Source organism: Sorex araneus, chromosome 4 (genome assembly GCF_027595985.1).
Source record: "Sorex araneus isolate mSorAra2 chromosome 4, mSorAra2.pri, whole genome shotgun sequence".
Classification (NCBI taxonomy): Eukaryota; Metazoa; Chordata; class Mammalia; order Eulipotyphla; family Soricidae; genus Sorex; species Sorex araneus.
In genome coordinates this window covers 7,753,112-7,770,049 of record NC_073305.1, presented here as the reverse complement: position 1 = coordinate 7,770,049, position 16,938 = coordinate 7,753,112, and the positions used below count along the sequence as shown (strand labels likewise).

General features: G+C 66.2%; 1 protein-coding gene across 2 annotated transcripts in view; it reads right to left on the bottom strand.

Moving 5' to 3' along the window:
* The window catches only part of ATG7 (autophagy related 7), a 164,992-nt gene that overhangs the window by 622 nt on the left and 147,432 nt on the right, over window positions 1–16,938 (bottom strand). The gene's annotated exons all lie outside the window — the stretch shown is intronic.

The window sequence follows — 16,938 nt, the reverse complement described above, 5'->3', positions numbered from 1 at the left end:
CCTCATGCCGCTGCCGGGGTGGGGGGGAAGGGGGGGGTGTGCCTCGGTGGGGGGGGCGTCGCCGTGCACCTGGCTCCCTCTCTGCCCGAGGGGGGGCAGGCCTGGGGCCCCTCCCACTCAGCTTCCCAGGGCCGGACCCCGGGTTCCTAGAATTGGTTGCAACAGGCCACCTGGTGTGGGCCCGCGTGGGCCCGGGAAGGACACGGTGTTTACGGGGCGGCGGGGGAGCGGGAGGCGCCAAGGTAAACACCAACAGGCCAGCCCTGAGCCGGGGAAGGAAATTTCCTCTCCCGGAGGAGCCCGGCCGGGCGCCCCCACCCCTCACCCCGCTGGCAGGCGCCCGCGGGGCGTTCCCTGCGGGGGCTCAGCCCTGGGCCTGCCCCTCCCGACCTGGCAGGGGGCAGCGTTTGCCGGGAGGCTCCAAGCAGCGGCCCCCCGGGGGTGAGGCCTGCGGGCATCTGAACGCCCGACAGGAACGTGTTTAAACATAAGGCATTAAAGTGCTTCAGACAAGGGGGAAAGCCAGACTCAACCTCACGGACCCAAGGGTGATGGGGGGGCTATGGACGGGGTGGTCGGGGTCAAAGGGCACAGGGCTCGGAGGGAGGGGGAGCGGGTCTGGGGCCCGTGGACACGCCCTGGTGACACACAGAGGTCAGGGCCGGGTGCCAAAGCAGTCTTGACGGAGCAGGGGCCTGCGAGGCCGTGGCTGTGAGCGTGGCCTTGGCGCCCGCCTGGCCAGAGCCAGGCCCGCCCCGCTGCCCGCCCTCCGCAGGGGGTGGGGGAAGGAGCAGGAGCCTCACTTCTGCCCGAGGACCGACGCCAGGACCCTGGCCGCCAGCTAGCGGGGCTGAGCGCGCTCTCGGAGTGGGAAGAAGACTGTGCAACTGGCATGTGGGGCCAGGGGCTGGAGCGATGGCACAGCGGGAGGGCCTCGGCCTGGCGCCTGGCTGACCTGGGTTCTATCCCGAGCACCGCCAGGAGTGATTCCTGAGCGCGGAGCCAGGAGGAACCCCAGAGCATCGCTGGGTGTGAACCAAGAAGCATCAACAGCAGAATTAAAATGTGGGGCAAGAGAGATGGTACAGTGGGTAGGTCGCTGACCTTGCAGGCAACCGACCCAGCCCCCCACGGGGTCTCCTGAGCCCCTCCGGGAGTCATGCCCGGGCACGGACGAGTGTGAGCCAAGAGCCGAGAATAAATTTTAAAAAACAACGAGACATATCAGTGGACCCCCTGCCACCCACCTCTGCCAGCGTGCGACCCCTCACTCAGCAGCCCTGCCCGCCGGATCCCGACTAAAGCTCCCAGGATGGCACCACGCGGCCAAACCCCGTGGATCTGTCGCTGCTGCAAACCCCGGGGCGCCCACGGGAGGCGGGGGCTGAACACCCGCCAGCGAGGCCCTGGCACGCCAAGGCCCGACTCGACTGCTCTGCGAACATCCTCTGCAGATGCCAACCTCCGAATGACGTCAGGGGCCGGCACCGGGGCCGAGAGCCCGGGGTTTTTTTTTGGAGTCGGGGTAAGCAGCCTCCCTCCCTCCCTCCCGACCCCCTGTACTTCCAGAAGCCCCCGCGGCCCCGTCCACCACCCTCCTCGGCCGTCTGGGCCACTCTGGCTGGACCACAGACAGATCCGGGCGTGTCTGGGAGTGGAAGTGGCGGGTGACATCCGGACGGGCCAAGCTGCTGAGGGACGTCTCAGACGAGGACTCACGGGCCGGGCCCTCAGACGTGACAAGGTCCACGTAAATTCCCTCTCACGTGCTGGTACTAGTATTCCCGCTCTGCTAGCTCTCGATTTTAATCCGAGAATTGTATCGACAGTTGCTGCTTTGTTTCTACATTCAAAACATTTAAAAAAAAATAACGCAACAGTAGAAGAACTTTATGTCTGAAAGACACAGTCCTGGCGTGCGAGGCAAGGGACGGACGTGTCCCCACGAGGGCCCGGGCTCCGCTGCCGGGCTCCTGACGGGGCGGACGGGCTGCTCGGACGCTCCCCAGGGCAGAGGCCGTGCCATGAGCGGAGAAGCCAAGGGGCGCGCACGGAGGAGGAATTCCCGTTGTTTCTGGATTTGAAACTGGGGCCCGTGTCGTCACAGGGGGTTTGGAGACGTCATTATCAGTGATAAATCTGCTTCCATAAAATAAGATTTTCGGGCTGGAGCGATAGCCCAGCGGGGAGGGCGCTTGCCTTGCACGCGGCCAAACCCGCGCTTGATTCCCAGCACCCCATAGGGTCCCCCGAGCACCGCCAGAAGTGATTCCTGAGTGCAGAGCCAGGAGTAACCCCTGAGCATCGCCGGGTGTGACCCAAAAAGCAAACAAAATAAAATAAAATAAAATAAAATTTTCATGAACGATAAAAAATGCCAGAAGCCGCCTGGCCGCCTTAGTCGTTGGGAAACGTCGATCAAACCTGCTCACCCCCCACGCGGGCGGGAGCGGCGGGCAGCACACAGGCGCCCGGGAGATCGCCCCCAGCCTGCGGGCACCCTAGGGGGTGAGAGCCTGTCCACGGACGGGCCGGCAGGCTGGGGGGGGCACAGCCACCCTTGGGCACAGCCACCAGCACCCGGCAGCCAGCCAGTCGCCCAGGGCGGGCGGGACCTGCGGGCTGGGAGGCCCGTTCCTGGGGGCTCTGGGCGAGGAGGGGCAGAGGCTGCGTGCGGGGGGGGGGGTCCTCCCCGGGGAGCCCTGGGCAGGTGGCTGGAGGTGCAGAGGGGAGTAGAGACCGGGGCCAATGGGCCAGACTTGGGGGTCTCTGCGACCACCCTCTTCCGGCACCTCTGGGCTCTGACCGGCCAGGGCAGAGGAGCCAGGAAGCCCCTCCCCCCGCGGGCCCCGGGGCTGGGGGCTGAGACAGGCCAGAGTGCCCGGGGGCCGTCCGGGTATGGGTGGGCTCCACACAGCGCCCAGGCTGGCTGCTGGGAACGAGATGGTAGGGGGGCTGCAGGCCCCTGTTCCCAGGCTGGGCCTCGGGGGCCACACCTAGGGGCCGGGGCTCTCCCTGAGGAAGCCCCGTGGGGAGCGGGGGAGGGGAGACGCCGTGTCCTCGTCCCCCCCAGCCGGGGAGCCGGGCCAGGCCGGCCACAGAGGACGGTGCCACAGGCCGGCACGGCTGAAGCAAAGGAGCCGTGGGTGAAAAGGGAGGGGACAGGTCAGCAGTGAGACACCCCCGGGCTGGGTGCTGGCCCCGGGGCCCATGTACACCGGCAAGGGCCAGCGAGGTCCCTGGGGCTCTGTGACAGGCTCTCCCGCCACCCACCCACCCGTGTGGGGACCCTGTCCCCCACCTGTCACCGCTGTGTCTCCTCTGGCCGGGAGGACCCACAGAACGTGCCCCCCTCTGCCCCCCACCGTCCCCCCGCCAGGCTTGGGGACCCGCTCCTGCACTGGCCGCCGGGGGCTTCCGTCCCAGGACACGCCGAGGAGGGGGGGGCGGACTGCACCCCGGCCTGTCCAGCCCGCATGAGCTGACTGGCAGGAGGACGGCCTTGGGGGAGCCTTGGGAGACCCTCCCGCCCCCAGAGGCCCCCGGGCTGGAGCAGTGACCACAGCCCTGCAGGGAGAGAACAGCCGCCCAGCGCCCCCGAAACCTCCCTCCTATGGGCACGCAGACAGGAGGAGCCCCTCGGCCCCCCGCCCCCCCCTGTGCTGGGCACCCCCTTCCCCGGGCGAGCAGCACCCCCTGGGAAACACTCTCGGGCCCTTCCTGAGGGAGCCCCGGCGTCTCCGGGCTAGGGCGGGTCTGGGGTCGCATCTGAGGCCCCCAGCCCCGGGCTCAGGACCAGCAGGTGCCCCACGAGGAGGCCCTTTGGGGTGTGTCCGGATGCCCCTTCTCCACTGGCCCAGGGGACCCGCAGGCTTATTTTGGGGACCAGGGATGGGGAGGGGAGAAGGGGCTTGTTCGCTTTCTTCCCAGCTTCCAAACACATTTTCCACATTAGGGGACAAGAGCACAGCGCAGTTCCCGTGACAGCAGCAAGCTTGATGTGTTTGGGCCACACGTGCAGCCAGCGGCCACCGGGACATGGTCGGGCTGGGGCCGTGGGGCTGCGCCATGCGCCGTGCTGGAGGGAGCAGAGAAGGGACACAGGGGGACCCCTCTCCACAGTGCTGAGCCCCCGGGGCACGCAGGGACAGGGTGACATTGGCAGGTGGGACCCAGAGTCACTAGCAGGGCCACCAGGGGCTGGTGCATCTGCGCTGTCCCTGCCCCAGCTGGCTGAGACCACAGGGGACACAGATGCTGCCCCCCGACCCGTGTGGGGTGTGGGGAGAGAGAGCAGGCAGAGCCGGCAGCAGGGGTGGGGCGTGGGGAGCAGCCAGTGGGAAGAGTTGGCTGCAGGGGTGGGGCGTGAGGAGCAGACAGCGGGAAGAGCCGGCTGCAGGGGTGGGGCGTGGGGAGCAGACAGCGGGAAGAGCCGGCAGCGGGGAGAGGCCCAAAGGTGTGCCTGCGTGCTCACTCTCCACCTCCTCACACCTTCACTCCCGCACTCGTACATTCACTCACAAGATCACGTCCTCACCCCTGCGCCCGCTCACCCACTTGCACTCCCTGGGGTCAGACGCTCCTGTTGCTGCGTCGAATCTAAACAAGCCTTTCACCCCCAGCGTCCAGGGGATGCCACAAGGTGTGGAGCAGGACTGGGCGGGGGGGGTACCCATGGCTGAGCCCACGAGAGCCGCTCTGCCCCCTGCGGCCAGGCTGTCACCCCCGGCCCTCACACACGGCTCCCCGGAAGCTCGGGGTGGGCGGCTGGCCTGGCACTCGCCCTGGAGGAGCTGAGTGACTGGGCGAGCGGCCGCAGACAGGCCCCCCTGAGTGGACCCCAGGTCACCCCCGGAGGCCTCGGCACGGTGGGAACAGAGTGGACGGCCGGGCTCGCCTGTCTGGTCACTCACCGGCCAGGCGGCCCCGGGCAGGGACGTGCGATGCAAGACTGGCCACTCGCGGCCAGAGCATCACTAAGGTGCATCCTGGGCGGCCCTCGTGCGGAGCCCGGGCCCTGCAGCGCTGGGGAGGGGGCGGGCGGGGCGGGCGAGAAGGGCCCCGGGCCCCCCCGGCTGGGTGGGCGTCTGGCACGTCGCAGACGCCCCCTCGCTGCTACACTTGGCTCCGGGGAGGAGGAGACGGGGCTGGGAGTCGGAGGATGGACAAGGGGGACCAGTGCCCGCTGCTGCCCGGCACTCACCGGGCAGGGAAGGGGCTGAGCAGGCGGCGGCAGCGTCCAGCCGTGGTCGGCGAGAAGCCCTGGACGCGACGGGGCGGCTGGGCTGGCCACAGGCCCGCGGGGGCCATCTGCCTGGCGGGGCGGCCCTGCGGCTCCGGGGAGAGCGCGCCCACCCCTGCGCGAACACGGGGCCTCTGTGAGCCGGGCGGCGGGGGACACGCCCGTCTCTCTTTACCTTGGCACCTCGTGCCCGCGCCTAAATATAGACGCCCGCGTGGAACGGGCACCTGCAGGGCCACCCACGGGCAGGCGCCGCGGCTGCCCAGAAGCTTCTCCCTCCACACCTTCGCCTCCCTGGGCTGCAGTCAGGGGGCGCGGCCAGGCCTGCTGGGCACGGGAGCCCCCCCCGGCCCCCCTCCCTCGCCCCTCCCCGGGCTGCCCTCTGACCGGTACTTTTCCAGGCCTGGCCCCACGGGGTGCCCAACCCTGCCAGGCTCAGGAACAGCAGCACAAGTGAAGGACAGGGGCCGCGTGGCTCAAGGGTTCGAGCCTAGGCCTCGCCCGCAAGAGGCCGGGGTTCGATCCCCAGCCCTGCCAGGTGTGGCCAGATGGCACCTTAAAAAGAAAAAGAAGGAGGAGGAGGAGGCCAGTTTGTTCCCTTCATGAATATCTCACAAGCCCGACGGGCAGCTGCCCGAGTGAGTCTCGTCTCTCTCCGTTTTCTCTCCTGGCTGAGGAGCAGGCTCGGGGCTCACGGGCCATGTTTCGGCTCAGGGGGAGCAAGAACGAACAGCCCTGGCATGGGAAGGCCCCTCAGCCAACTGGCTCTCAAACACGGTACGTAAGAACAAGCAGGAAGCTGCTCTCTGCCCGCCCCTGTGCCCGAGCAGCCGAGTGACGGCTCTCGGCGTGTAGGAAGGAGTTTCTGATGTATTTATGGAACGGCTGATGGTTTTTCCAGAGTGGGGGGGTCTGCGCCCGCGTCCCGGACTACCCCAAGGGGGTCGGAAAGATCCAACCCTGGCAGAGATGCCAGCTGGGCCCCGCTCTCGACGATCCCACTCCAATTTATCTTCCTTAATAAATTACCCGGGGATGGAGGGGTGGGGGCAGTGGCGGGATGGGCCCGAGGAGGGTCACCCTTCAAATAGCCGCAAAGGGATCATTCTCCCTGTTTGCCTTGGCCAGGGCCCCACGCCCGGCGAGGACAGGGATGGAGGGAGGCCGGGGACACACGGCCGGGGCGGCACCGGGGCTCTAGAACATTCCCAGCCTACAGCCCCTCCCGCCACCGCCCGCCCCTGCCTGGCTAGGCGAGCACAGCGGGGGGGGGGGGGCAGGGTTGGAGGGTGCGTGGGGGGCGCTGCCGCCCACCCTGTCCCGGGCCTCCGGGAAAGGGTCCAGTTGGCATCCTGGCCCCGCGCAGAGGCCGCTCAGGGGAGCCGGGAGGCACAGCCGTCTTCTCCGTCCCCCCCAGAGTGGGCCCTGCGGCTGCCCGCTGCCCGGCCCGTGATGTGCCGGGGCCCCCCTGCTCGCAGCCCGCGGCACGCCCGGGACGGTTCTCACGCCCAGAATACTCCGGGTGCCTACAGGGGACCCCTGTGCCCCCCCCACCCCCGGCATGAGAAATGCTGGGGTCATTGGATTAGATTTTTTTTTTCTTTCTGGGTCACACCCGGCGATGCTCAGGGGTCACTCCTGGCGGTGCTTGGGGGACCGTATGGGATGCCGGGGATCGAACACAGGTTGGCCGCCTGCATTAGATTTGATGGGATTTTTTTCCTTTTTGTGGGTGCCCTACGGCCCCCAGCTCTGCAGCCTGCAGGGCTACAGGAAGCGGGTCTGAGCCTGTTTCCCTCCTGCCCTGCACGAGTGTGTGTGTGTGTGTGTGTGTGTGTGTGTGTGTGTAAGAGAGAGAGAGAGAGAGAGAGACAGAGACAGAGACAGAGAGATAGAGAGAGAAGGAAGCTCTGGCAGGGCGGGGGTCTCACTGGGAAGTGGTGGGGAGAACATGGGGGCGGGCAGAGGCTCCCCCGCAAACAGGTGCAGAGAGCTGTGACGAAGGAGGGAGCCGGGAAACCACGGAAGCGTAGTCGGCCTCCAGGGAGCCAGTCCTGACGCCTCCCACGTTCCTCAGAAAACTCAAAACAGGAGGTGTGAGGGCACCTGAGCCCTCGGTGGCCACGGACCCCCCTCAGCCCACCCCAGCCAGCTCATGGCGTCTGTGTCTGCCCGGGGGAAGGAGATGGCGACACCCGGGGCTCCCAGGGGTCACCCGCCCCTGGGTCCCCCAGAGCCCCGGGCCCACCTGCTCTGCAAGTTCCAAGGTAAATGCGGGGCCTGGGGAGGTGTGGGGGCTCCTTCCTCCCAGGGGCGGGGCTGGGGTTGCCTCCCGGAGACACAGTGGGGACCCGCAGGTGGAAGTCCTCGGACTCCCCCTTCCTGCCACACCCCTTTGTGCTTTTATTGGGGATGGCGCAGTGCTCAGGGGTCACTCCTGGAAGGGCTCGGGGCCCATTTGCGGGGCTGGGGGTGGGGTGGAAGCCTAGCGCCCCTATAATCTCTATGACCCCATAGTTTTGGTTTGGGGTCACTCCTGGCTCCGTGCCCGAGGGTCACCAGTGACCACGCGAGGTGCCCAGCCCTGAGCCTGGGTTGGCCCAAGGAAAGGCAAACACTCGACCCACTCATGAAAGGCAAAAGGCTCTACTGTCTTGTTGGCTCCTTTTAATTTTTTTAATGCGGGGGGAATAAAAGGACCCAAACATCCACGTCAGTGCTGGAGAAGTTTCTGACACCCCGCCCAAGTCTCACCAGGCAGCAGCTGTGACCGCAGGAAGGCCATCAGCCTCACCAGCGCCGCTGCGACACGGACACTCAGGAAGCCGCCTGGGCACAATCGGGCATGACTCAAGGAAACCGCTACTCGTGCCCCAGCCCGCCTCTGGGCTGGCAGCCGGCCCCCACGACCGGCGGGCCCCAGGTTGGAGAAGGGACCCCCAAAGGGCGACGGGGCCACCATGCCTAGTCCTGGACGGGGGCTGCAGCCGCAGGGCCTGTCCCGGTCCTGGTGCCCAGCTGGGCAGCCCCCCGCGTGCCCCTGGGAGCGCGGCAGTGAGCTGACCAGGCTCCCGGGGCAAGTCCAGGCTTTGGACCGTGCGATCCCGAGGCCCCCACCCCCACCGATCACGGAGCCGGGTAGGTCGCCCCCAGACCAGGGAAGGCCCCGGAAGGGGGAGGGACCCGGGGTTCCTCCATGGGGGCGTGAGGCACCGGCCGGGCAGCCTTGAAGGCCGGAGAACAGCCCTTCCGGCGGGTCAGCGCGCGCAGGTGCCCACGGCCAGGGCCAGGGCCAGGGCTAGGCCGCATCCACGCCCCCTCCGCCCTCCCCCAAGTTCGCGGGGGTCCTGGGGACTGAGATGAGGCACGTGGTGCAAGGACGGGGCGGCACAAGGGGCAGCGCAGCACATGTGACCGGAAGCCAGGTCAGCAGCACACGGCCCCTGCAGAGCATGTGACCGGAAGCTGGGCCAGCGGCCTGTTCGCGTCTGCAGAGCACGTGACCGGAAGTCAGGCCAGCAGCACCAGCTGCTGCAGGGCATGTGACCGGAAGTCGGGCTCGGAACTGGCCACTAGCCTCCTCCCTGCATCAGGTCAACAGTCCGAGCGCCCCCGGCCCCAGGCCTCATGACGTTAGTTCCTGCAATGCGCCCGGGGTGCGGGCGAGGGGGCAATCGGCAGCCGCCCCCCTCTCGGCCGGACACGGGCCCCGGGCAGCGCCTGGGACGGAGGGGCGGCCACTCGGCTGCCAGGGCCCAGCGAGAGGCACCGTGGGCACGTCGCTGAGGCCAGCTGGCAGGGCCACCGGCCGCCTCCCGGCTTGGGGAGCTCAGCAGAGGGTCGGGGGGGCACGCAACGTGGGGGCACACGGGGCGCCCCCAGCCCGAGGCCGCGGGCCGGGGCCGGTGCCCACCTGCGGGCGAGACCCAGGATGCGGCAGACACGGGCGCGGCCGGACCGGGCCCTGAGCCCAGAGCTCGGGCAGGACTGGGTCCCGCGGCCAGGCCCGGGTCTAGGTGACACAGAGGGAGGGACGGGTGTCGGGACACTCCGGGGTGGAGACCCAGTCGTGAGCCACTTTGTCACTGTGTCTCACGGTGATTCCGTTAAACACGGGGACGGGCAAGCTGGCAGCCGGGGACAGGGTGGGCCGGGGGTGGGGAGGGGAAATGGGGACACGGGTGGAGGGAGGCTGGTGTCGAAATATTATCTGCCTAAACCTCAACTACCAATAACTGTCAGTCACAGTTCTTTAATGAAATAAACTTTGAAAATGAAGCATGGGGCTGGAGGGGTAGCACAGCGCGGAGGGTGTTTGCCTTGCACGCGGCCGACCCGGGTTCGATTCCCAGCATCCCATAGGGTCCCCCAGCATCGCCAGGGGTAATTCCTGAGTGTAGAGCCAGGAGTAGCCCCTGTGCACCCTGGGTGTAACCCAAAAAGCAAAAAAAAAAAAAAAAAAAAAAAAACCAAAAAAGACCCAGAAGCAAGGTGTTGGCGGGGGCGGGGCTGCTTTTGCCCCAAGGCCCGCCCAGGTGAGAGCCCCGCCCAGCGGCCACCTACCTGCAGGGTAGCAACTGCATGCTTCTCTGCTCCCCAGGTAAGTCCCGGCTCAGGCAGAGACCGCCCGGTACCCCTGAATCCAGACACTAGACGCGGGAGACCCACATCACAGCGCAACTCGGGGTTCCCTGACCTGCCAGCCCACAGACCCACCCCAGGGCCCACCAGTCTCTGCATGGCAAAGCCGTTCCCAGGACCCCCACCGTCAGACACGCTAGACCACCGTCCCCAGGTCCAGCCGCGGCCACGGCCAACCTTGAACCCCACAGGCTGAAAGTCTCGCTGCTGCTCTGGTTTCTGGACCATCCCCGGCGGTGCCGGGGGCCGCTGCCCTGGGGCCCGGGGCCCGGGGCCCAAGCTCCTTCCCGCTAAGCAGCACTCGGCCCTGGCCTTCCAGCTGCTGGGGGCAGGGCCTGGGGCAGGGCACGGAGGACCCGCCCCGGCGCCAGAAGCCAGAGCCTTTCATCTCCCAGTGACCCCCAGGGTCCTCTCTATCATTTCCGCTGTTTCCACCAACATAAACACTCGGACCCGGGCGCTGGGCTTCCCAGGGCGCAGCTTCCGAAGGAGGCAGCTACTGGGGAAGGGCTGAGCGCTGGGCCCCCAGCACGAGACGCAGGGCAGGGCGGCCAGGTGGCTGGGAGCGGCGGCTCCCCCTTCCCCGCTCATGCGCTGAGTTATTTCTGCTTCCAAATGGCCCGCAGTCTTGGGGGGGAAGGGGAGGGAGAGGGCCGTGTTGAAACCACCCTTTAAGATGGTGTGAAGGAGCCTTGCGCCACACTTGGCAGGGGACGGCGGGTCACTGTGACCAGGAGTGGACGCGGGACACTTGGCACAGCCCCTCCGCTGGCCCCTAAGGATAGCCTTGGAACCAAGTCAGAGTCCGTGCCACGGCCTGCAGACCTTCCGGGGCGGCCAGGAGCTAAGGACGGGACCTGGGCTTCCCAGGGGACACAGGGACAGCCTGCTGCGGTGGCCCTCCCTCCACCCTGCCCCGCCCCTACCCACCCCTGTCCTTCCCTCCCTCTCTCCCTCCTCCAGACGCACCTCCAGCCTGTGCTCCGAGGTACACAGTCTGCACAGAGCCAGGCTCTGCTCCGTGGCACACAGTCAGGCTCTGCAGCGCTTCCCCTCCCCCTCAGAGCAGACAGCCGGAAGGACAGGGTTCAACGAAGCATTTCTTCCCTGCCCGAAAAACCCTCTCTCTCTCTCACCTGTTTCTCCTCTCTCCTGCTTGGCCTCTGGCTTCTCCCAATTTTGCCTTTTTTTTTTTTTTTCATTTTGGGTCACACCCGACGATGCACAGGGGTCACTCCTGGCTCATGCACTCAGGAATCACTCCTGATGGTGCTCGGGGGACCCTATGGGATTCTGGGAATTGAACCCGGGTTGGCCGAGTGCAAGGCAAACGCCCTCCCCGCTGTGCTGTCGCTCCAGCCCCCACCAGTTTTGCCTTTTCTAGACTGTCCTGGATCTGGCATGTCTTTCGGGCATCTCTAAGGGGGCCATGCGCCTCCCAACGCGGGGTGGCTCTTGCTTAGTGCCGGGCCGTAACCCCGAGTCTGAGGGAACCAGTTTCCCACTCACCCGCTGAGAGATGCCTTGGTCACTGGCGATTGTGGGCACCGTGGCTAACCCTGTGTGCGGGTTTCTGGGTGGACGTAAGCTTTGGTGCCTCGGAATCAACACCGAGGACCTGCCCGGGTGCCCGGAGCACGGGGGGCGGGGCTTGTGAGAAACTGCCAACTGCCAGCCGTTCCCCAGTGAAGATGCGGAAACCGCCGTGTCACACTCCCGATCTGCCCCCCTCCCCCCCCCCCCCCCCCGCTCCCTCGCCTAGTTTTTGGTCTGGGGCCTCGTGCATGGAAGGCGTGAGCTTGACCTCTGAGCCAGGACGCTGGCCATGTGACCGAGAGTTCCTGAGCCCCAGAGGCCAGAGCTTCAGCCTTTGGCCGCTGTAAGAGGTGTGAGGCGGGTCTGCGATTAGTTTCTGTGTGTGTGTCTTTTTTGGGTCACACCCAGCCCTGCCTGGGAGTGACCCCTGGCCCTGCACTCGGGTGTCACTCCTGGCAGTGCTCGGGGAGACCCTGCAGGATGCCGGGGATTGAACCCAGTCCGTCAAATGCCCTCCCCTCTGTGCCGTCGCTCCGGCCCCCAAACAGGAAGCCGTTTAAGAGCCTGGGCCATGCACACAGCGCGCTCCGAGGGCGAAGCACAGGCCCCTGGTGGCAGACCACCTGGTCCCTCTGCCGAGGGGCGCAGGGCCCGTGCAGGAAGGAGATGGTGTGGCTAATTCGGGAGGCGACTCTGCACCCCAAGGAAAAGGGCCCCCCCGTGCAATGCCCCAGGCCGCTGGGCGCTTCCTCCAACCCACGCAGCAGGCGGCTGAGACGCCAGTAGAAATGGGGTCCTCGCCTCATCGTTCAGTGCTCCGCGTCCCTGAGCTGAAACCCATACCTAAGCGCTGACTACAGTCGGGTCTGGACACAACCCCGGGGCCAGGACTCATCTGTGGGCCAGGGACAAGAAGAAAGGGCTCGGCAGTACAGAACAAGGACAAAGCTCTTGGACCTGAGCTGTAAGACCGACCGAGGTCACCAAGCGGGGAAGGGGACAGCGGCAGACTGTGAGTGACACACGGGGAGGTGTGCAGGAAGGGCCTGGGGTCACTTGGGACACCCAAGCCATCAGTGTTGACGTGACTGAAGCGGGTTAAACTCACAGCAACACAGCGCGCCTGCGGAGAGCCCCGTTTCAGGCGGAAGGCACGGCCTAAGCGCGCTCCCCCGAGGCCCGACGCCCAGACCTCGGAACAGAGCAGAGGCCCGGGAAAGAGGAGCCGCTATTTTTACTCCCGCTGCTGTCAGGCTCCCTCCTAAGGCATCTCAAGTATGACTGCATGAGTCCATTTGGTCTCCGTGGCTATTCTGGGACGGGACACTCACCCCACGCGAAGGCAGACCCAAAGTTTGGCGCACGGATGGCACGATGCGCGCGCACGTGTGTGTGTGTGTGTGACCTGCTGTGGGCGGGTGGTGCTCCCTCCCACCGGAACCCAGGGCCAAGTGCTGGGGTCCTGCCCTTGGCGTGGAGCTTGTGACTAAAAAGTCTCTTATTTTTTTTGGGGGGGTGGTTGGGCCCAGGAAGTGCAAAGGGCGTCGGCAGCTCTCCGGGTGGGCTGGGGTGGCACCTGGGGCTCTGTGGGGGGGAGGGGAGCGGCCCATGGTCCTGGCGTGGTCACGCCCAGAAGCCACCAGCCAACGGGCGCGGCCACCTAGACCAGCGAGAGAGACAGTGGCCCCCGCTGTTTTGGGGGCGCCTGTGCCGGCTCAGCACGGGACGCTGGAAATGACCAGAGAAGCGGCTGTTCCCTCCACCTCAGTGGTGAGGGCTGGGGGGCGGGAGGGGCACCCCGCAAAGGGCTGAGACATTCCCCAGGAAGGCCTGAGCTGTGAGGGCAAACGGGAGGCTGGAGTGTTAAGTGCCTGCTCAGGAGGGAGTCCGTCTGTCCGGCTGCCTGATCCGCGCAGGACAGGGAGCCCCAGAGGCCCAGGGCTGCGGGGTGCGGGCAGGGGTGAGGCGCTGTCCCAGGGCCGCGGAGGGGAGCAAGACAACTCCTCCGGCATGACCCTTCCCGACGATGCCAGCTGCTGGGGCGGGCACAGGGCGGGCTGGAGGAAGAGGCTTCGGGAACGGGGCCAGCGGCCAAGGCCCCGGCAGTCCTACTCGGCTCCCCATCAGGACGGCTCGCGGGGAGAGCCCGGAAACACCCACCACGTCCCCACCACGTCCCCGAGTCCTGGAAAATGTGACTCCGGCACCAGACCCGGCCCCCGCCAGGTGGCTCCCACTTTACCGAAATAGTTCCTGAAAAGTTGGTGGGCGAGGCCTGGAGGCAGGGTTTCCTGGTGAGTCACGGGCAGGCCCGTGGGTGGGGGGGCGGCAAACAAAGCTGCAGTGACCCCAGCACGAAAACCAAGATCCTGCTGAGTTCAGTCCAATTCCAAAGGCCGGAAGCACGGGCAAAATGGAGTGTGCAGTGAGGGGTGAGTGTGCAGTGAGGGGTGAGTGTGCAGGGAGGGGTGAGTGTGCAGGGAGGGGTGAGTGTGCAGGGAGGGGTGAGTGTGCAGTGAGGGGTGAGTGTGCAGTGAGGGGTGAGTGTGCAGTGACAGGGTGAGTGTGCAGTGAGGGGTGAGTGCGCAGGGAGGGGTGAGTGCGGTAAGGGGTGAGTGTGCGGTGAGGGGTGAGTGTGCAGGGAGGGGTGAGTGTGCAGTGACAGGGTGAATGTGCAGGGAGGGGTGAGTGTACGGTGAGGGGTGAGTGTGCAGTGAGGGGTGAGTGCAGGGAGGGGTGAGTATGCAGGGAGGGGTGAGTGTGCAGTGACAGGGTGAGTGTGCGGTGAGGGGTGAGTGTGCAGGGAGGGGTGAGTGTGCAGTGACAGGGTGAGTGTGCGGGGAGGGGTGAGTGTGCAGTGAGGGGTGAGTGTGCAGGGAGGGGTGAGTGTGCAGTGAGGGGTGAGTGTGCAGTGAGGGGTGAGTGTGCAGGGAGGGGTGAGTGTGCAGTGACAGGGTGAGTGTGCGGGGAGGGGTGAGTGTGCAGTGAGGAGTGAGTGTGCAGTGAGGGGTGAGTGTGCAGTGAGGGGTGAGTGTGCAGTGAGGGGTGAGTGTGCAGTGAGGGGTGAGTGTGCAGGGAGGGGTGAGTGTGCGGTGAGGGGTGAGTGTGCAGGGAGGGGTGAGTGTGCAGGGAGGGGTGAGTGTGCAGGGAGGGGTGAGTGTGCCGTAGCGGGGTGAGTGTGCAGGGAGGGGTGAGTGTGCGGTGACAGATGTGAGTGTGCTGCAGGGGCCAGGAGCTGCGCCCCCCCCCCCCCGCCTGGGGAGAAGCTGGGCAGGGCCTGGCCCTGGCGGCCGCAGGGGGACCGAGATGCGGGCGCTGCCCGCCCCGCTGCCGCCCGGTAATTGCTGTGTACACAACCATCGTGAAAGGGGGAGAAAAATAAAATCCTGAGCCCCGGGCGCTTTCACAAAGCCGCGCCAAGAAGGCTCTTCAGCTCCCGCGGGCGAGCCGGACGCCCCCAGCTGAGTGTGCAGCGCCCGTGGGCAAAAACCCACTTTGGGGCCTCCATGGGGGCGAGGCCCAGACCGCCCGCCTGCAGGATTTCCAGCGACCCGAGCCGGCGGGCCCCTGGGAAACTACATTTCCCAGCCTGCCTCGCGCGCCCGGCGCCCACGTGACCCGCGGCCGGCCAATGGCACGAGGGCAACGGCCCGGCCCGGGCGCTGGGACAGGAAGCAATCCAGCGGCACAGTCTGCCCGCTGCCCCTGCGTCCACTGAGCCAGGGCCGCCCCCCGGGCCCAGTGCCCGCCGTCCGGCACGGGCACTCCCTGCAGCCACGGGCGCAGCAGGAGGAGCGGGTTCGGCGCGGACCTGCACAGCGTGGCGGGAACTCGGCACCTTCGTTTGGTCCACGTGCCACAAAGGGCCCGCGTGAGGGCTGGTCCCACCCGGGCCGGGTCTCTGGGCTGCACCCACCGGGTCCCGAGACGCGGCCCAGGCCCAGGGCTGACCTCAGAGAGGCCAGAAACGCCCTCAGGGCCAGTATGTGGCCGCAGCGCAGGAGAGCCCAGAACAGGAGCCCGAACACGGGGCGCAAGGCTGGAGGCCCCGCGGGGGAGAACGGCAGCGCCCACGGCCGGCTCGCACCTCGCTGCGCAGGAAACCCCGAGGCGGTGCCAGCGGCATCACTGCCGGCCACGTGTTGGCATAAGCGACATCAAGTACGCGAGCTAGTGTCTGCGAGGGAGCAGGCGGAGGGAAGGGCGCGCCGGTGCCGGGGCAGCAAATACCCGAAACAACTGCACTGTGAACAACACTGTGAATCACGGTGTTTAAATAAAGCTCAAACAAGGATAATAACAAAACTCCCGTGCTGGAGTAGGAGAGAGTAGAGCGCGCAGAGCATCTGCCTTGCACAGGGCCTACTGGGGCCGATCCCCCGCCTCCCATATGGTGCCCAGAGCCGGGTCAGGAGCAATGGCATGGTTACTGGAACATCCTGTGCCTGAAACCCAATCACGAACAACCTTGCAACTGTGTATCTCACAGATTCCATTAAAAATAAAAGAGTGATCCCTGAGCACAGAGACAGGAGTAAGACCTGAGCACAGAGACAGGAGTGAGTCCTGAGCACAGAGACAGGAGTGAGACCTGAGCACAGAGACAGGAGTAAGCCCTGAGCACAGAGACAGGAGTAAGACCTGAGCACAGAGACAGGAGTTAAGACCTGAGCACAGAGACAGGAGTAAGTCCTGAGCACAGAGACAGGAGTAAGACCTGAGCACAGAGACAGGAGTAAGACCTGAGCATTGCTGCATGTGGCTGAAAACAAGAACTAGAGCACATGTTTACTGCCGAGGCTCTGAGATGGTTTAGAATAGAAGGACTGTTATTTTGTGTGCACAGAACTCGCACTGTTTCTGCTCAAAGGTGCGCAGTTGGGAGGACCATGCGGGGAAGGCGACCTGGTCCCGGGGCGGGGGGTGGGGGGGGCAGCCTGCGCCCTGCGAGCACCCCGGGCATGGTGGGGCAGACACGGGGACCTGGTGCTGCGTGAGGCCACGCCCGCTGGCGCCCGTGGGGCAGGCACTCGGTCCCCGGCCGCCCTTTCTCCTTGCTGGCTCTGCTGCGGCCACTCTTTGTCCTGCAGCGAGCCAAAGGCACTGGTCTGCTGCCCATGAGAGTTCTCTGGTGACTGTATCCGCATTTTCCCCTGTGATTAAATACATGTGATTTTTGGGGGGAGGGTTGGGGGTCGGGGAGACGTTGTTCTGAGGGTGCCTGGGCCCACGTGGTACCAGGGATTGAACCCGGACCCACTCACGAAGAGCACGTGCTCAGCTGCTGACTGCTCTCCTGCCGATTCTACGTATTTCCCCATAACACAGTTACGAGCCTTCTGGGCGATGGGCCCGCTGGCTGCCCCCAGTGCCACGGGGGTCCCCGGCACCAGGGCTCTGAAAACTGCAGGCCCAGGGGCTGGAGTGTGAGGACAGCGGGGAGGGCACTCGCCTTGGAAGCTGCTGACCTGGGTTCGAGCCCGACACCTTGTCTGGTTCCCTGAGACCTGCCAGGAGTA